Source organism: Giraffa tippelskirchi, chromosome 10 (assembly GCF_054371585.1).
Source record: "Giraffa tippelskirchi isolate mGirTip1 chromosome 10, T2T-mGirTip1v1.2.pri, whole genome shotgun sequence".
Classification (NCBI taxonomy): Eukaryota; Metazoa; Chordata; class Mammalia; order Artiodactyla; family Giraffidae; genus Giraffa; species Giraffa tippelskirchi.
In genome coordinates, this window is record NC_137284.1 from 103,394,297 (window position 1) to 103,415,490 (window position 21,194).

Below are 21,194 nucleotides of genomic sequence, written 5' to 3' on the forward strand. Positions count from 1 at the left end.
TAAGTCCCATTTTTTGATCACCTTCATCAATAATAAAGCTGACATTTTGATCTTCTTAGTCTATCTCTCTGCTAGTTCCAAACTGGGAAAATAAAATTATTTTTTCTTTTGGTGACCAGAAACCTCAAAAATAGACAGGACAAAATAGAGAGGATCAATAGTTTTTAAAAATGTTTTATGTATTTTTATATACATCTATGGGCTTCCCTAGTGGCTCAGCAGTAAAGAATCCTCCCGCAATGCAGGAGACACAGGCTCAATCCCTTGGTCGGAAAGATCCCCTGGAGGAGGGCATGGCAACCCAGTCCAGTATTCTTGCCTGGAGAATCCCATGGGCAGAGGAGCCTGGCAGGCTTCAGTCCATAGAGTCGTGAAGAGTCGGACAAGACTGAAGTAATTATGCACAGTGCACATGTATATGCTGCTGCTGCTAAGTCGCTTCAGTCGTGTCCGACTCTGCATGACCCCATAGACGGCAGCCCAACAGGTTCCCCCGGCCCTGGGATTCTCCAGGCAAGAACACTGGAGTGGGTTGCCATTTCCTTCTCCAATGCATGAAAGTGAAAGTGAAGTCGCTCAGTCGTGTCTGACTTTTAGTGACCCCATGGACTGCAGCCCACCAGGCTCCTCCATCCATGGGGTTTTCCAGGCAAGAGTACTGGAGTGGGGTGCCATTGCCTTCTCTGGCACATGTATATATTTATATATAAATTTTATATAAAATTATCATTAAAGATAATGTAGCAATAATTTTCACTTCTGTTTCTGGAGGACAGAGAAAGTCACTGCCAAATTATTCTAGGGACACTGAATGACAATGTTAAAGGAGCTACTAGCTTATGGAAAAGAAGGGATGTCCAGATAAGCTTGCTTTTTCTATTTGGACAGCGCCAAGTCAGCAGAGCCCATTTTAATGGGTTCTCCCTACAGAGCTGTACTTCTTATGCTCTTTCAATATTTTACATTCCTTTTTAACTCTGGTCAGCAGCTGTCCTACAAATTTGTTTTCTTTTATGTACATGTTGGGAGAAAGACATGGGAGTACTTAATTCTTTATATGACTGGTTCTATTGTATTAGGATTTTAGTGTGATTTTTTTTCCCTCCAGAGTATCTGTAAGTGTTCTGAAGAGATATGTCTCTGTGGACAGATGTCTGTCTGTGGAATTTTCTTGATGACTTGCCTGCCGCATATCAATACTGTCGGTCTTCAGGGCGTTCAGTTAGGTCATCTGTGCATGCAGGGGTCAGGGGTGCTTCTTCAAGACAGTGGTACATATCAGTCTCCATTACGTGAGGGTGTCACTATTCATCTCTTGACATATTTTTATTCAAGTTTAGGTATTATGTCCAGGGCTCTCTGAGAATCAAAGAATTTATGCATTGGTTCTTAGAACTTCTGTTGACCAAAACCATCATACAGTTGAGCATTGATTTGGAACTTGCTTGCCAACTCTGAATTCATCCTATAAGAAGAGGGCCCTTGTTTAGAGTAAAACTACTACTGAAACGATGCCACGGTTTAACCACTTGCAAATCCCATGGAAAGAGGAGCCTGCTGGGCTACAGTCCATGGGGTTGCAAAGAGTTGGACTGACTGAAGCTACTGAGCATGCCTGCAAGGCAAAAGCCTAGGGGTAATCTTTGATTGTTCTCATTATCTTATGTGTAAATCATCAAGTCTGTTCAGCTCTGCTTTCAAAATGTGTCTGATCACCTTGGAGTTCTCTGTCGTTACTATCATAATTCAAGGTATTGTCATCTCTTATTTGTCTAAATTACTGCAAAATCCTCTGGAATAGTCTCCCTAAGAGTTTTATTTTTAAAATGCCAATCAGATCATATCACTGCCTTTGGTTTTTTTCCCACTAGTTTTTGTCATAGCCTATAAGAAACTGCCTGGCCCTTGATTTTCTCTGCTACCTCATCTGTCCCCTGTATTCATTCTCATAGTCACCCTGTTTCTCTAGCAAGTCAAGCTAGTTCCTATTTCAGGATATTTGCTCTTGATCTTCCCTCTGCTTGGAATGGTCTTTAACTTGCTAAGTTCCTGCTATCGCTAGGTATTACTACAGTCCTAGGAACTAGAGCTTTCAACAAGACAAAGTTTTTGTCCTCAGGAAGCTTTACCATATAGAAGAGAGACAGAAAATAAGCAAAAAAAAAAAAAAAACTGAAATGTAAAATAGTTTAGGTGATGGTAAATCAGTATAAGAAGAATAGAGATCATGTGGCCACATGGCTATTTGGAGGGAAGCATATTCCAGGCAGCGAGAATAGCAAATGCAAAGGCCCTGGGGCATGAATATACCAGATATTTTCAAGAAAAAGCTAGGAGACCAACATACTTGGAATAAAACATCAAAGCAGGGAGAGTAGTAGAAGAATCAGAGTTAGCAAGGTGGTGGAGTCCCAGTTCATGAAGAGTTTTTTTTAAGAACTTTGACTTTTTAGCTGTATAACAAAGAAAGCCATCGGAAGGTTCTGAGCATTGAAGTGACATGATCTTACACTTTCAGAAGAGTATTCTTCCTACTGTGCTGAGAGTAGACAGTATAAGAAAGAAGGTGTTAATAGAAGCAAGAAAAGACTAGTTAGGAGTCTACTGTAATAGTTGAGATGAGAGTGGTGTGAAGTCATAAATCCTGGATGTATTTCAAAGGAAGAGCTAGATATCATAGAGTCTGCTGATAGCTTGGGTGTGGGTATGAGAAAAGGGAAAGTTGAAGGCAAATTCTAAGGATTTTGTCCTAAGCAGTTGGTAAATCTATCCTAGTTACTATTGTTGTAATAAGTTTAGTGGCACAAAACAGCCATATTATTTTGCTCACAGGTTCATTGGGTTATGAATTCAAACATGACCCAGGAGGAAGTCCTGGTCTCTGTTCCATAATATCTGTTGCCTCTATTTGGAAGACTCAAAACCTGGAGTTGACTCAATGATGGGAAGCTAGAGTTGTCTGGAAGTGTCTTCATTCACATGTACAGCTTTTGGTTAGGGCCTCCGCTTTGTTGTAGCTGGAACACCTACCCATGACCTCTGCAGATAGTCTGCAATTCTGGCTTCCACAAAGCAAAGCAGCTAGGTTCTAAGAGTGAGTGACCCAGGAGAGCCAAATGGAGGTACATGAAACTTTCATAACCTAGTCTTAGAAATCACATAGTGTTATATTCCCTGTATTCTATTAGACAAGGCAGTCACAACCTAGATTAAAGGAAGAGAGGACAGACACATTACCACTCAATGGAAACTATGTCAAGGCAAGAAGGGCACATGCAATGGATGATATTGTGATATTGTGGCAGCCATCTTTGGGATGCACAGTCTGTTTCAATGGGGAAGACTGTGAGAGTAGCAAGTATGTGTGAGATCTCAAAATTAAGAATTAGGTTGGAAGCATTTTATTTGTGATATGTATTGGACAACAAAGCAGAAATATCAAGTAAAGCAGTTGAGTGTCTGAATTTGAAGAGATTTTATGGGCTGCTGATATGTCTGGAAGTCATTCATCTACTTAAAAACATGGATGAGACAGAGTGGGGCTAAATAGGGAAAGGAAGGTCCCAGGACTGAGGCCCAAACCACTTCATAGTTCCAAGTCAGAAAGACGAGAAGGAACCAGCCAAGAAGACTGAGGTGGGTTGCCAGTCCCACTAAGAGAGTGATGTGCTCAAAACCAAGAGAAGGAAAAATTAACTTTGGCAATATGAAAGTTAGTGATGACTCTGAAGAGCTATCTCTTTGAGTGGTAGAGATCAAAACTGGCTTTGTATGGGTTCAAGAGGAAACAGGAGGGTCTTCCTTGGTGACTTAGTGGTAAAGACTCCACCTGCCAGTGCAGGAGATATGGGTTCAATCCCTGATCCTGGAAGGTCTCACATGCTTCAGAGCAATGAAGCCCATGCGCCACAACTACTGAGCCTGTGCTCTAGAGCCGGGGAACCACAACTATTGAGCCCATGTGCCACAGCTGCAGAAGTGCCCTAGAGACATTGCTCTACAACAAGAGAAGTCACTGCAATGAAAAGTCCATGCACGGTAACTAGAAAGTAGCCTCCATTCTCCGCAACTAGAGAAAAAGCCTGCACAGCAATGAAGATCCAGCACAGCCAAAAATAAATAAATAAATAAAATTGTTTTTTTTTAAAGGAACAAATGGGAGGATGTTTGTTTCCTATCCCCCCTCAGAATGTAAACTCTCTGAGGGCAAGGATTTTGCCTGTCTTGTTTGTTGACCTGTTCCTAGCACCTAGAACCTGGCATGTAGAGGATATTTTAAAAAAGTGTTTTGGGTGAATGACTCCTGAATGAATGCAAGAGTGACTATTTTTATGTGAGTCTTTGTTTTGGCTTAGGACCTTTTAAAGTTATTTTATAAACATTAGCAGTTCAAATGTGATTTTGACATCGCTTTTCAATTAGGATATCATTTTGAAACTTCTAGGGATGAAAGCATGAGTTAATGGGAAACTAATTCAGCAGATTTTATACTAGCTACACTATCCTTAGCAACTTGATGACTTTGGAAAATGGATCCTCATTTGATAGACATGGTAGAAGAGAAATTGGTATATATACTTGTTTTGTACCCTCCTACACCCTCCAGTTCTCATGTTGAATAGCAGTTCAGTGGCTCAGGGGAGGGGACTGAATGTCTAGAGGAAAGCTGTAAGGAAGGTCCTGCAAGGTTCTTAAAAAAATACCTGTCCATCCTCTAACTCTTCCTACTTGCTAGGAAAATGCTTGATAACATGTTGATAGTTCACTGGGGCAAGAGGGTATTGAAACATTTTGAAATGATGTTAGAGAAAACACTTTGCTCAGACAGTCTGTACGTTCAGAGCATCGTTATCTAGGTAACTATGACAAATGAAAACATTCAGTCCACTCTCCTCTTGTAAGTCACTTCTCATTGATTTGTCATGTCAGATAATATTGTATTTTCATACATATCTTTTTTTTCTTTTTTCCCCTTTAGAGTAAGAAAGTAATTTCACAACAAGAAATGAATACTATTGTCGGGGAATATCATCATATATATATATATATACACACACACTAAGTTTCTTTTCTTTGGCGAGCACTCCAAATTCAACTATCGACTTACAAAGCTGTGTTATTTTTCATGATGTTTTTGGCTTTCAATATTATGGAGAAATGCCTGATTAAAAGGAAGTCTGCAAGTGAATTCCCAACATGCCCTTTGGCAGCTTTTTCATTTCAGTTAGAGGTGGGAGCAGGTGGTGTCATTTAGAATTAAATACATCATGTCTCAGTTGGCAGGAAAACAGTGTTCAGTGATGAAATATCCCTGCAATGAATCTCATTAATTGTTCACCAATTTGTGGTAACTTTATTTATATTTGCATACAGTAATACAAGTACAATGAGGTGTCGTATATTCAGATTACACTTAGCGTTAAGTTTAACTATAAGCTGTGAACGACCTTTGGTACAACAGCACTAAAGCACTGGCAGGTGAGGGCCCATCCATCGTCTACAGCAGCCTCACTGCTCCTCCCCACCAAAGCAGGCTTATTTCATTCCTTCCATTTTCCTGTGAAGTGATGGCAATTTCACAAAACTGTGGCCCAGCTTAAGCCCACTCTATTTTCAGCATCTTCACTCTGGAAATAGGTAGAACAGATTCTAGTTGAACTCTCATGTGTTTCCAGAGGCATGATATTCCTGCAAATTATAATGTTTGCTAGCATGTAAATGCTTTTAAATGCCAAATTGCAGCTAAAAATTCACCTGATTTTTTTTTATTGAAAGATAAAGTTCAAGTTACCATGCATTATGTTCAACACAGTTTATTATAAAAATAACTCTAAAACGTTATTGTTATAATTTAGGTGCTAAGTTATGACTTGCCACCCCATGGACTGTAGTCCGCCAGGTTCCTCTGTCCATGGGATATCCCAGGCAAGAATGCTGGAGTGGGTTGCCATTTTGTTTAGACTAAAATAATTATTTTCTTTTTATGTTGCTGTTTCCATCATACAGTATATTGGCAAGCATGAGAACTTAACAGTAGTTAAAATATACATATTAGTAGGAAATAACATAAAATATATGGCAGTATTTCTCTTTTTGTTGTTTTTGCTCTGTTTTTATTTAGTATTATTATTTTTTATTGAAGTATAGTTGATTTACAATGCTGTACCAGACCTTACCGTATAGCAAAATGACTCAATAACACACACACACACACACCCACACACATTCTTTTTAAATATTCTTTTCTATTATCATTTATCACAGAATATTGTATATAGTTCTCTGTGCTATACATTAAGACTTTGTTGTTTATCCATTATAAACGTAATAGTTTGCATCTACCAACCTAAACTCCAGTCCAAAACTGTCATACTTCTACCTTGCTGACCACAAGTCTGTTCTCTATGCCTATGAGCCTCTTTCTGTTTTGTAGATAGGTTTGTTTGTGCCACATTTTAGATTACATATAAGTGATATTGGACTTCCCAGGTGGTGCCAGTGGTAAAGAATCCACCTGCCAATGCAGGAGACACAAGAGACACGTGTTCATTCTCTGTGTTGGGAAGATCCCCTGGAGGAGGACATGGCAACCCACTCCAGTATTCTTGTGTGGAGAATCCCATGGACAGAGGGGCCTGGCTGGCTACAGTCCATGGGGTCACACAGAGTCAGACACAACCAAAGCGACTTAGCACATATGCATGCATAAGTGATATCATATGGTATTTATTTTTCTCTTTCTGACTTACTTCACTAAGTATGTTAATCTCTAGCTAAGTATGTTAAATACTTTGATGCTGCTGCTAAGTTGCTTCAGTCATGTCCGACTCTGTGCGACCCCATAGACGGCAGCCCACCAGGCACCTCTGTCCCTGGAATTCTCCAGGCAAGAACACTGGAGTGGGTTGCCATTTGCTTCTCCAATGCATGCATGCCTGCTTAGTCACTTCAGTCATGCCCAACTCTTTGCAACCCCATGGACAGTAGCCCACCAGGCTCCTCTGTCCACGGGATTCTCCAGGCAAGAATACTGGGGTGGGATGCCATTTCCTCCTCTGAAGTACTTCACTAAGTATGTTAATTGCATCTGTTGCTGCTAATCATATTATTTCACTGTTTTTTATGGCTGAGTGGTATTCCATTGTGTATATGTACCATATCTCCTTTATCCATTCATCTGCCAATAGACATTTAGATTGTTTCCATGATTTGGCTATTGTGAATAGTGCTGCTATTCACAGCAGCACACAACGTAGAAATGTAGCAGTGCATGTATATTTTTGAATTATAGTTTTGTCTGAGTATATTCCTAAGACTGGAATTGCTGGATTGTATGGTAGCTTTATTTTTAGTTTCTTAAGAAACCTCCATACCGTTCTCCACAGTGGCTGTGCCAACTTATATTCCCATCAACAGTGTAGGAGGGTTCCCTTTTCTACATACTCTCTGCAGCATTTGTTATTTGTAGACTTTTTAATGATGGCTATTCTGACTGGTGTGAGGTGGTACTTCATTTTAATTTTGATTTGCATTTTCCTAATATTTAGTGATGTTGAGCATCTTTTCATTTGCCTACTGGCCATCTGTATGCCTTCTTTGGAGAATGTCTATTATGGTCTTCTGTCCATTTTTCAATTGGCTTGTTTGTTTTTGTTACTGTTGAGTTGTATGAGCTGTTTGTATATTTTGGAGATTAAGCCCCTGTGTGTCACACCATATTCTAACATTTTTTTCCCATTCCATCGGTTGTCTTTTAGGTTTTTTTTTTTTAATGATTTCCTTTGCTGGGCAAAAACCTGTACATTTCATAGTTCCCATTTGTTTATTTTTGCTTCTATTTCTACTACCTTGAGAGACTAACCTAAGAAAACATGGGTACAATTTATGTCAGAGAATGTTTTGCCTATGCTTTCTTCTTAGATTTTTATGGTGTCATGTTTTCCGTTGAAGTCTTTAAGCCATTTTGAGTTTATTTTTGGGCATGATGGTAATAAAACATACTGGCAATGAAATATATACAAGGAAATAAAGCATACTAATAAGTATTCTTCTCTGAATTCATAATTTTCATTTCTAAAAGGACTTGTGTGCTGAGGTCTGGGCTGCCTTGTGGAAAATGTGAGAAAAAAAAAAAACCACTTATGATAGCTTTTCTCTTTCAAGGAATCTAAACTGTCTTTGAAAAACTAGATCCAAATATATGAAAATAGAGAACTATCAATGTGCAGTTGACAAACTATGCAGAACCAAACAGGTGTTATTACAGATCAAAATAAAGACATTTTGTTGCAGTGATTTCTATCATGAAAAGTTTTTAGTTGTAATAGGTACCTAGTGGTAGCCTATTGGACAAATAAGACAATGCTACACTAAAATAAAGCCTATATGGTTTACAGTTACATTATATTGATAAATATGCATTTTTGTCATTGGTGTATTTGCATTTCTGTCCAAAGATATTATTTTGAAAAGACTAATAAAGGATGGAGGATAGTGGTTCTATCTTTGCTTTGAAGTCACTTCTTTTCTTTTTTTTAAGTTAATTTTTATTGGAGTATAGTCAATTTATAATGTTTTAGTTTCTGCTGTACAACAAAGTGAATCAGTTGCATATATACATATATCCACTCATTTTTAGATTCTATTCCCATGTAGTTCATGACAAGAGTATTGAGCAGAGTTCCCTGTGTTGTATACTAGGTTCTTATTAGTTACCTATTTTATAAATAGTAGAAGTCATTTATTTTCTGATTATTTGTCTAGTAATAAAATAGGAAGGCGAGTGGAAAATCTTATGTATTAGAGCTCTTCCAGCTCCTCAACGTGAGAACTGTGTTTGACTTCTTGCTCTGCTTTCTATGCCTGTATGATTTTAAGAGAATTATTTCATGTAACTGACCTCAGTTTCCTCAATTATTGAATTGGATCAGTGAGAGCTACCTTGCAAAGTTCTTGTAAGAATTCATCAGGTCACATATATGCAAACCATGTAAACTGCAAAGCAAGATGCAGTGATAAGAAACAATGTCTAAGAATTAAAGTACTATAGTAAAATTTCAACTGGAAAGTTGTCTTCATAGTTTCCTTTTGATGAGTCCATGATTAATTTTTTAGAGCCATTTACCTTCCTTCTGAATCGGGAATTAACTAATAATAGCCTATAGCCCAAAGCTGGCCCACCACCTATATTGCAGTAAAGTTATATTGGAACACAGCCATGCTTGTTTGTTCGCACGATGTCTGTGGTGGCTTTTATGCCGTGACAACAGAGATGAATATGTGCAACTGAGACCATAAGGCCCTCACAGCCTAAAATATTTGCCATCTGCCTCTTTATGAAAAAATTTCACTGACCTCTGACCTAAATCATCACATTTAGCTGGAGTTCATTTAATGTAGAATGTTGGAAGGTTAATTTCCTGATATTCAAAAGAGAATTTGAATTCAGTTATTTGAGATTATGTAGGACAAAGTATTTCTCCAACTAGGTCAGTGAACATATAGTTTGATACCTTTGCCTTGATCACCCTCCTGGGAGTTATATCACACACTCTTAAAATAGCAAAAATTGCATCTTGGCAGATTGACAAATCAAGAAAGAAATAAAGAAGGCTTACACCTCATTGGCTTTCCTTAGGGGAGACTCACCTTAGTAGAGAAAGGAGCTGATTAAGACTCCTCAGCTGGGTTTGTAGAGTAAGACTGGGTATGAGGGTCATATTCTGTTCAGTTCAGTCACTTGGTCGTGGCCGACTCTTTGTGACCCCATAAACCGCAGCACGCCAGGCCTCCCTGTCCATCACCAACTCTCGGAGTCCACCCAAACTCATGTCCATTGTGTCGGTGATGCCATCCAATCATCTCATCCTCTGTTGTCCCCTTCTCCTCCTGCCCTCAATCTTTCCCAGCATCATGTTAGCTCTTCTTAAAGTCTCATCATCATTACCTCTTCAGACTACAATAAAATGGGACTTATATATATATGTGTGTGTGTGTATATATATATATATATATATATATATATATACACATATATATATATATTTGGCAGTAAACTACCAGACTTAATAATGATATACATTGAAAAAGAACATAGAGGGAGGTTACTCTTGAGTAAATTTTACTCAGGCAAAAAGGATTATCTGTTAAAACGTTGGAGAATTATATGCTTTCTACTTTGAAATGTTTACAGACTTTCTGAAGAATCAAGAAGCATTCTTTGAGAGATTTTCTTCTGTTCCTATAGATAGTAGTATTTTTCTTTAATATCTTTATTAAAAATATAGTTTCTGTTGCCATGCTAAAAGTGAATTTTTATACCTGTGAATAGATTTTTTACAATATCAAAATAGGAGAAATTACCTTGAAAGTGAAAAGTGAAAGTCACTTAGTCATGTCCGACTCTTTGTGACCCCATGGACTCTACAGTCCATAAAATTCTCTAGGCCAGAATACTGAAGTGGGTAGCCTTTGCCTTCTCCAAGGGATCGTCCCAACCCAGAGATCAAACCCAGGTGTCCCACATTGCAGACGGATTCTTTACCAGCTGAGCCACAAGGGAAGCCCAAAATTACCTTAGCATGTATGTGTATATTAATATACATATACACATATATACATACACACATTTCTTTACATATATATTTACCTGTATACTTGAGTGAAGAAATGTGTGTATGTATATATGTGTATATGTATGTTAATATACACATACTTATATAAACATATATAATTAGTTTACATTCTCAGGGTGTCACTGTGACAGGTGAAGAGTATGTATGTCCCAGTCCACAAAGTTTAAAGTTTATTTTATGTGTTAGCAATGGACTCTCTGGCACATGGATGAATGTTTCGTAGATTGAGTATTTCTAATGTGACAGTTCCTATACTTTTGTTTCTGGTATTATGTCATTTATTCAGCACATATTTAAATCTGAGTCATGCAAAAGCATATATTAACCTGTGTTTACAGAGCTTATTAGTAAGAGAATTGGACATTATATAGTTTCAGAAATGTGTACATGTGAGAGAGAGATGCCTGTGTGAAGGGTGTGTGGTGTATTACCCCTTCAGATGAGATCCGGAGGATAATTTGCAGTTAACCAGGAAAAAAGGAGGAAAAGAATACAACTCAGACAGAGAGCATACAAAGGCCTTGTAGTGAGGGGGAGCAAAATCTCAGAAATGAAGAGAAGGTAAGGGGCAAAGTGCGAGAGGGGGAGTGTGGTGCTAGATAAAGCTCTTATGGTGCTGTCTGATGGAAACTGAATACAAGCCACATAGGTAATTTTAAAGTTTTTGTTAGCAGCCACTTTAAAAAGTGGAAGAACTTGGAATTAATTTTCATAATGTTTTATTTAACCTGATATTTCCAAAATATTATTTCAGCACTTAATCAATATTAAAAATTAGTAATATATGTTATTCTGTTTCTCATACTGTCTTTATTTTTTAAAATATTTTATTTTGTTTTTGGCTGTTCTAGGTGTTCATTGCTACACAGCCTTTTTATCTTGTTGCAGGAAGCAGGGGCTACTATCTAGTTGTGGCGCACAGGCTTCCCATTAGAGTGACTTCTCTTGTTCCAGAGAATGGGCTGTAGGGCACAGTGGGCTTCAGTAGTTGTGGCAAATGGACTTAGTCGTTCTGTGGCATGTGAGATCTTCTTGGATCAGGGATCAAACCTGTGTCTCCGCATTGGCAGGTGGATTCTTTACCACTGAGCCACCATGGTAGCCCTACAATGTCTTTAAAATCTACTATATGTTTTATAGTCACAGTATGTCAATATTCAGACCAGTCACATTTCAAGTGCATAATGGCCACATGTGGTAAGAGACTACCATACCACATCAGATAATGCAACTCTGGATCACTAGTTCTCAGCCCTGGTGTAACAGGAGAGCTCTCACTGGAACTTGTAAAAACCTAGCTGCCTAGGCCCAGCCTAGGCTGATTACATCAGAATCTTTGAGAGTGGGGCCTAGGCATCAGGATTTTTATTAAAAGTTTTCTGAGTGATTCCAATGTGCAGCCAAGTATGAGGACCAGTGTGTGTGGATTGGGGACCTTGTTGAGGGGTTAGAACAAAGAAAAACCTTAAAAAGAGTTTTAAACAGGAATACGGCATGATTGTATTTACATTTTTTATTTAAACTTTTTTTTTTGCATTGGGAGTATAGCCAATCAACAATGTTGTGATAGTTGCAGGTGGACAGTAAAGGGACTCAGTCATACATATACATGTATTTACTATCCCCCAAAGTCCCTCCCATCCAGGCTGCCAAATAACATTGAGCAAGAATTATACAGTAGGTTCTATGCTATACAGTAGGTTCTTATTGGTTATCCATCTTAAATATAGCAGTGTGTAACCCCCCCAGATTAATTACATCAGAATCTCTGAGGGTGGGGCCTTGGCATCAGGATTTTTATTACCGTTTTCTGAGTGATTCACAACTCTGTGGATTGGGGACCTTGTTGAGATGTTTTGCTTTTATACAATGATAAACCTTTAAGAGTTTTAAACAGGAAAATGGCATGCCTGTATTTACATTTTTATAAGGACACTCTGGTGAAATCACAGAGAACAGAAGTGAGGGAAATAAAGTAGATATAAATGCTGGCCAATCTTTAGGAGCATTTGGAAGTAGCCCAGCTCAGAGATGATGACTTTGTGGTATATAGAGATGGAATCAAGAATAATTTAGTAGATGGAGAATCCTGATTACAGATTGAATGTGGAGTAGGAGGGTAGAGATGCTGCTCACTGTGGATGGAGGATGCTGCAAAAAAAAGATGTAAAAGTTACAGGATTTTTCTATAGTTTTTTTTTTTTTTTGCTTCTTTTAGTTTTAATTGGAAACATTAAAAACAGCTTGAGTACTCCTAATAATTTATAAAACTATGATAGTTAAATTATACTATCATTTCAGTTCAGTCACTCAGTCGTGTCTGAGTCTTTGCAACCCCATGGACTGCAGCACACCAGGCTTCCCAGTTCATCAGCAACTCCCGGAGCTTACTCAAATTCATGTCCATCACTTCCGTGATGCCATCCAACCATCTCATCCTCTGTTGTCCCCTGCTCCTCCTGACTTCAATCTTTCCCAGGATCAGGGTCTTTTCCAATGAGTCAGTTGTTCACACCAAGTGGCCAAAGTATTGGAGCTTCAGCCTTAGCATCAGTCCTTCCAATGAATATTCAGCAATGAATATTCAGGACTGATTTCCTTTAGGATGGACTGGTTGGATCTCCCTGCAGTCCAAGGGATTCTCAAGAGTCTTCTCCAACACCACAGTTCAAAAGCATCAATTCTTAGGTGCTCAGCTTTCTTTATACTCCAACTCTCACATCCATACATGACTGCTGCAAAAACCATAGCTTTGACTAGATGGACCTTTGTTGGCAAAGTTGTCTCTGCTTTTTAATATGCTGTCTAGGTTGCTCATAGCTTTTCTTCCAAGAAGCAAGCATCTTTTAATTTCATGGATCAATCACCATCTGCAGTGATTTTGGAGCCCCCAAAAATAAACTCTCTCACTGTTTCCATTGTTTCCCCATCTATTTGCCGTGAAGTGATGGGACCAGATGCCATGATCTTAGTTTTCTGAATGTTGAGTTTTAAGCCAATTTTTTCATTCTTCTTTCACTTTTATCAAGAGGCTCTTTAGTTCTTCTTCACTTTCTGCCATAAGGGTGGTGTCATCTGCATATCTGAGGTTATTGATATTTCTCCCAGCAATCTTGATTCCAGCTTTTGTGTCATTGAGCCTGGCATTCCTCATGATGTACTCTGTATATAAGTTAAATAAGCAGGGTGATGTACTCCTTTCTCAATTTGGAACCAGTCTGTTGTTCCATGTCTTGTAACTGTTGCTTCCTGACCTGCATACAGATTTCTCAGAAGACAGATAAGGTGGTCTGGTATTCCCATCTCTTGAAGAATATTCCACAGTTTGTTGTGATCCACACAGTCAAAGGCTTTGGTATAGTCAATAAAACAGAAGTAGATGTTTTTCTGGAACTCTCTTGCTTTTTTGATGATACAACGGATATTGACAACTTGATCTCTTGTTTCACTGCCTCTATCTAAATTCAGCTTGAACATCTGGAGGTTCACAGTTCACATACTGTTGAAACCTGGCTTGGAGAATTTTGAGCATTACTTTACTAGCATGTGAGATGAGTGCAATTGGGCAGTAGTTTGAACATTCTTTGTCATTACCTTTCTTTGGGATTGAAATGAAAACTAACTTTTTCCAGTCCTGTGGCCACTGCTGAGTTTTCCAAATTTGCTGGCATATTGAATGCAGCACTATCACAGCATCATCTTTTAGGATTTGAAATAATCAACTGGAATTCCATCACCTCCACCAGCTTTGTTCCTAGTGATGCTTCCTAAGGACCACTTGACTTCACATTCCAGGATGTCTGGCTCTAGGTGAGTGATCACATCCTTAATGGTTATCTGGTTTCCTAAGGCCCATTTGACCTCGCATTCCATGATGTCTTTCTCTAGGTGAGTGATCACACTATTGTGGTTATCTGGGTCATGAAGATCTTTTTTGTATAGTTCTTCTGTGTATTCTTGCCACGTCTTCTTAAAATCTTCTGCTTCTGTTAGGTCCATAACATTTCTGTCCTTTATTATGCCCATCTTTGCAAGAAATGTTCCCTTGGTATCTCTGATTTTCTTGAAGAGATCTCTAGTCTTTCCCATTCTATTGTTTTCCTCTATTTCTTTGCATTGATCACTGGGGAAGGTTTTCTTATCTCTCCTTGCTGTTCTTTGGAACTCTGCATTCAAATGGGTATATCTTTCCTTTTCTCCTTTGCCTTTTTCGTCTTTTCACAGCTATTTGTAATGCCTCCTCAGACAAACATTTTGCCTTTTTGCATTTCTTTTTCTTAGGGATGGTCTTGATCACTGCCTCCTGTACAATGTCTCGAATCTCTGTCCATAGTTCTTCAGGCACTCTGTCTATCAGATCTAATCCCTTGAATCTATTTCTCACTTCCACTGTATAATCGTAAGGGATTTGATCTAGGTTATACCTGAATGGTCTAGTGGTTTTCCCTATTTTCTTCAATTTAAGTTTGAATTTGGCAATAAGCAGTTCATGATCTTTGCCACAGTCAGCCCCTGGTCTTGTTTTTGCTGACTGTATAGAGATTTTCCATCTTTGGCTGCAAAGAATATAATCAATCTGATTTCGGTATTGACCTTCTGGTGATACCCATGTGTAGAGTCTTCTCTTGTGTTGTTGGAATAGGGTGTTTGCTATGACCAGTGCGTTCCTTGGCGAAACTCTGTTAGCCTTTGCTCTGCTTTGGTTTGTTCTCCAAGGCCAAATTTGCCTGATTACTATAAGTATCTCTTGACTTCCTTCTTTTGCATTCCTGTCCCCTATAATGAAAAGGACATCTCTTTTGAGTGTTAGTTCTAGAAAGTCTTGTAGGTCTTCATAGAACCATTCTACTTCAGCTTCTTCAGCATTACTGGTCGGGGCATAGACTTGGATTACTGTGATATTAAATGATTTGCCTTGGAACTGAATAGAGATCATTCTGTCATTTTTGAGACTGCATCCAAGTACTGCATTTCGGACTCTTTTGTTGACTATGATGGCTACTCCATTTCTTCTTAGGGATTCTTGCCCACAGTAGTAAGTATAATGGTCACCTGAGTTAAATTCTCCCATTCTAGTCCATTTTAATTCACTGATTCCTAAAATGTCAATGTTTACTCTTGCCATCTCCTGTTTGACAGCTTCCAATTTGACTTAATTCATGGACCTAGCATGCCAGGTTTCTATGCAATATTGCTCTTTGCCGCATCGGACTTTAGTTCCATCACCAATCAGTTCCACAACTGGGTGTTGTTGTTGCTTTCTCTCTGTCTCTTCATTCTTTCTGAAGTTATTTCTCCACTGATCTCCAGTAATAATTGGGCACCTACTGACCTGGGGAGTTCATCTTTCAGTGTCCTATCTTTTTTCCTTTTCATACTGTTCATGGGGTTCTCAAGGCAAGAATATTGCCATTCCCTTCTTCAGCGGACCACATTTTGTCAGAACTCTCCACCATGACCTGTCCTTCTTGGGTGGCGTGGCTCATAGTTTTATTGAGTTAGGCAAGGCTGTGGTCCATGTGATCAGATTGGTTAGTTTTCTGTGATTGTAGTTTTCAGTCTGTCTGCCCTCTGATGGGTTAGGATAAGAGGCTTATGGAAGCTTCCTGATGGGAGAGACTGACTGAGGGGGAAACTGGGTCTTGTTCTGATGGGCGGGGCCATGCTCAGTAAATCTTTAATCCAATTTTCTGTTGATGAGCGGGGCTGTGTCCCCTCCCTGTTGTTTGACCTGAGGCCAGACTACGGTAAAGGTAATGAAGATCATGGCCACCTCCTTCAAAAGCTCCCATGCAGGCACTGCTGCACTCAGTGCCCCTGACCCTGAAGCAGGCCAATGCAGATCCACGCCTCTGCTGGAGACTCCTGGACACTAACTCACAGGCAAGTCTGGCTCAGTCTCTTGTGGGGTCACTGCTCCTTTCTCCTGGGTCCTGGTGCTCACAAGGTTTTGTTTGTGCCCTCCAAGAGTCTGTGTCCCCAGTCCTGTGTAAGTTCTGGGAGCTCTATGGTGAGTTTAGTGGCAACCTCCTACCAGAGGGCTTATGCCAGCCCCTGCCTCTGCAGCATCCCACTACTGACTCGTACCTCCACAGGAGACATTCAGTTCTGGCTCAGTCTCTTCAGGGTGTTTGGGTCCTGGTGCATACAAGGTTTGTTTGAGCCCTCCAAGCATCTCTGGTAGTTATGGGGTTTGATTCTAATTGTGATTTTGCCCTTCCTACTGTCTTTCTGGGGCTTCTCCTTTGCCCTTGGATGTGAGGTACCTTTTTTTGGTGGGATCCAACATTTTCCTGTTGATGGTTGTTCAGCAGTGAGTTGTGATTTTGGAGTTCTCCCAGGAGAAAATGAGCAAACATCCTTCTCTGCTGCCATCTTGGACTAAATGCTATCCTTTGGGAGTTGTTTGTTCATTTCGTAGACCTGAAAGGAGCTTTGCATATTTGTTTTCTGTTTCCATTCACAGGAAGATTATGAAGAAAGGGTCTTAAAAGGCAAATGTGAAAGTTTCTGCATACCATGAGTTTTAAGTCTGTGTATCCAGATATTTAAAAATGTACAAGACTTTTTCATTGCTGAAGGAGCTTATAGGTTTTGCTATAAAGTGTTTATTCACTAACTGTAACACTGAATGAGTTTAAGAATTGTATCACTGAAGAGGACTATTATCTGTTTTACTTTTGTTACCCAAAAGTAAGTCATCCAGGGGAATGGCAGATTGGAGAGTTAATTCTTCAATTGTTGGACTCATGAGTCATTAAGGTCCTCGTAATGAGAAGATTTATTTGTTCCAGAGTTAGAGCATGTTATGGTGTTCCCTGTTTTGTCTATTCCTGACAGCTGACTTTAAGCTAATTAGACCCAAAATAGAGAACAAAGAAACGTGTTACCGTATGCTCCTATGAAATTCTCTGTCCCTACGCCAACCCCAATGTCTTCCAACACTTCCTCGCCTAGTCCATATCCTCCCAGAAAAAAATCACGATTATCCTTTATTTATTCCTCTTCTATGGGCTTCCCTTGTGGCTCAGCTAGTAAAGAATCTGCTTGCAATGCACGAGTCTTGGGCTTTATCCCTTGGTTGGGAAGATCCCCTGAAGAAGGGAAAGGCTACCAACCCCAGTATTATGGCCTGGAGAATTCCATGGACTGTATAGTCCTTGGGGTCGTAAAGAGTTGGACACAACTGAGGAGCTTTCACTTCACATTCCTCTTCTATGACTTGAACCTATGCACTGAAATTTTTCTAATCTTTACTAGGGCTTCTGTATTGTCCTTCTGAAGTTTTATTTTCAGATTCTTTTCTATATATATTCTTTTCATTCTAAATGTATATAGAATATATATATAAATAGAATATATATATTCTTTTCTTTCTATACCTATGTGTGGCAACAGTCTTTATTCTCTTAATCCAAGGAGGCAATGACTCTCCATACTCCTGAAAATACCACCTGGCTGTATTCTCTATCCAAGGAATATGACAATTCTGTACATCACTCAAGATTTAATGCAAGTGTAAGCTAAGAATTTCTGGAGGACCTGGTACTCAAAAACAAATTAAGTAAATATATCTAGCTGAGTACCCAGCACATATTAAGTACCAATTGTTAGCTTAAGTGTTAAGCTTATATCAATATAAATAGAACTTCCTCATACATTTTTTTAAATTGAAAGACATTATGTGTTAAAATAAGCACACCTTAAGGGGACTACTGTGTCAAATTGCCTTAAAGACTATCAAATCAGCGTTTTAAAAAGAGTTTGGAAAGAACCTGTATGGTTCAAGTGCTAATCTCTGCCCCTTTCCCACTGAAGTTGCATCAATATATTTAAGCAAATATTGTCAGGAAAGGAAGCTGTAAACTGGAAATGCTAAGATAAAGTCTCCCAAAACTGTTAGAATCACGTGGCAGGATAGACACTCATACCCTGTTTGTAGATTTTCCCACTATTGTTAGTTTTAATTGAAAGTAGTCATGTATGTTGTCTGTCTTTGAAAATACAATCTTCCTGAGGATTGGAGTTTGTACCCTGCCTACCTTAGGCTTAAAGTATGTTTTCAGATATAAATTATAAGTCTAGTGAGTGTCTCAGAATTTTTTTTTTTTGCATATGTTTGGATTTAAAGGCCGGAAATGGCCAAGAAATAAGGCCGGAGTGGAGGTGCTTATAGGATGGACTCAACCCTATAAGTTATCTTCAAGTCTCATCTCTTCCACCCACAACTAGGTTAGCAAGAAACTGGGATAACAAGCTAATCTTTTCTATTCATATTCAAAGAAGGTGTCTTTAAACTAATTGCATAAGGTGATCATTCTCCTTTGTTGGAAAAAAGAATTTGATTTTGATTGCCTATTAATTTTTCAAAGAAGTTTAAGGGTATGTAGCAGATCACCTTAGGTATATAATTATAATGAAACTTTATATGTACTTTCTGTTATTAAAATAAGTACAATTAGATAGGCTGACTTGCTTTATAATTATCTCTTTAAAGTTTTATTTCAGGCACAGGCTATTGTTAATATTTTATATGGGTCTGTTTTATTTTGGATGAAGATTTTTGACAATTCATAGCATGTTGTCAGATAAGTTCCATTTATATCTTGCCTAAATTATATCTGAATGTGGAAAATGGATATTTTAGTTCATACTGGGAACATATCTTGTGCATAGGTTTCTTGAAATAAATTATAAAATGTCTTTATTTTAGAAAGAAAAATAATATATTGAACTGATATTTGATATTATTGATGACTAATAACACCATAATGGAAAACTAAAATTTGGTAATTTATTTTTTGCCATTCTGAAACTGGAGATTAAGGGGGAAACAATGCATTAAATTCATTTAAAAATTATTTGAAAAGTGTACTTTTTTTTAGTTTATATTTGCGATTTGTGAAATAAAACATAGGCTGCATTGGGCTGAAAATTTTTACTTAGTGAATCTCACTGAAAATCTGTAGTGAATATAGATGTTCTACATTATTAGAGAAAAGAAAGGAGTTAATTTCTTCAACTGCTCATTTAGTAAATGGATGGCTTTTGTAGCACAGGATCAAATACATTACTGAGGAAAATTTACAGCTTTTTGGTTTATCCTATATTAATAATATTAAACCTGGTATATATAACTAAAAACTTCTTTAGTGTTCCATGAGTTCTTATAAAATCATGATCAAAATTGTCCTTACAGTTTGCAAGGTTAACAAATAGTAAATACATATAAACTCTAACTTTGAACATTTTAGTCTTCTAATGAAAATCCTGCATTAACAGGTAGTAAGCCCACAGTAGTGGAGCTACTGTGTTATGCAGCTTCTAAACTCAGGAGACAGAATGAGTAGACTGACTCCTAATGAGTAACCAACCACAGTGGGAATGCAGAAGGGGCAATGACCGAGGGAAGAGATGTTGTGAGGGGGTAGGCAGGTTGTTAACACCTCCCTGGTGGCTCAGACGGTAAAGAATCTGCCCACACTGCAGGAGACCCGGTTCAGTCCCTGGGTCAGGAAGATCCCCTGGAAAAGGAAATGACAACTCACTCCAGTATTCTTGCCTGAGAAATTCCATGGACAGAGGAGCCTGGTGGGCTACAGTCCATGGGGTCGCAAAAAGTCAGACACGACTGAGTGACTAAGACTTTAACTTTCAGGCGGGTTGTGTGCTTGAAGAATTGTGAAATGAGAGGGAGGAGGTGTCCAAATAACAGGCTCAGTCAAAGTCTAAAAGTTTACCTCTGACTATACTACTGATGTCTACATGGGAGTTAGTTCTACATTTGCAGAGAAAGACACAGGGAAGATGTTTTGTTTTGTTTTGTTTTGTTTCAGAAGTACTTCCCTCTTTATGCCAATGGTGAATTGTTACCAGTGTAAACCATAACAGTTGGGTTTTTGATCGCAATATCTTTTTTTCCATCTATTGTATAGGGAAATAATCCAGAGAATCAGTTTCTAACTCAATTTCAGGACTTAAGCAGTACACTTAATTTCGAATACTAATTTGTATCAACCTTGTTTCTGAAGTTTTGGTTCAAGGCATTCAAAATATAATGAAGTAGAAAAGGAAACGAGATCTCAGAGCTTCCTAAAGAGACTCGTATCTAGGCCAGCCAGATAAATAAATCCTGTATTAAACCTGACTCTAAACATAGTACAAAAGAAGAAAAATATGACCAACAGTTTTATTTAATTAGCACTGGAGAAGGAAATGGCAACCTGCTCCAGTATTCTTGCCTGGAGAATCCCAGGGACGGTGGACCCTGGTGGGCTGCCATCTATGGGGTCGCACAGAGTCGGACACAACTGAAGCGACTTAGCAGCAGCAGCAGCAGAGGATATACTCTTAATAGTATTCATGCTAAAAAGCTTGTAGGAAATAGTCATTTTGTATATTTCCTTTAGAGCCAACCTGTAGCTTAAAAAAACGTTGACCTCAAAGTTCTCATCTGCTGTTAACTCCTTGGGTAGAAATTTCACTAGGACATGTATTCCTGTTTCCTGACTGTGGAAAGAGGAATGGTAATTGTTGCTGTTACCACAGCCCATGGATACC

At 38.7% G+C, this 21,194-nt stretch overlaps 1 protein-coding gene and 1 long non-coding RNA gene across 12 annotated transcripts in view; one reads left to right on the top strand and one right to left on the bottom strand.

Annotated features, from left to right (window-relative positions):
* IMMP2L (inner mitochondrial membrane peptidase subunit 2) overlaps window positions 1-21,194 on the top strand; it is a 917,103-nt gene that overhangs the window by 798,665 nt on the left and 97,244 nt on the right. The window lies entirely within an intron of this gene.
* LOC145524608 (uncharacterized) lies at window positions 4,523-8,135 on the bottom strand. Its single transcript, XR_014067710.1, has 2 exons — window positions 6,596-8,135; window positions 4,523-5,083 (listed from the first exon to the last, which is right to left on the bottom strand). It is a non-coding gene; the product is annotated as an uncharacterized LOC145524608 (long non-coding RNA).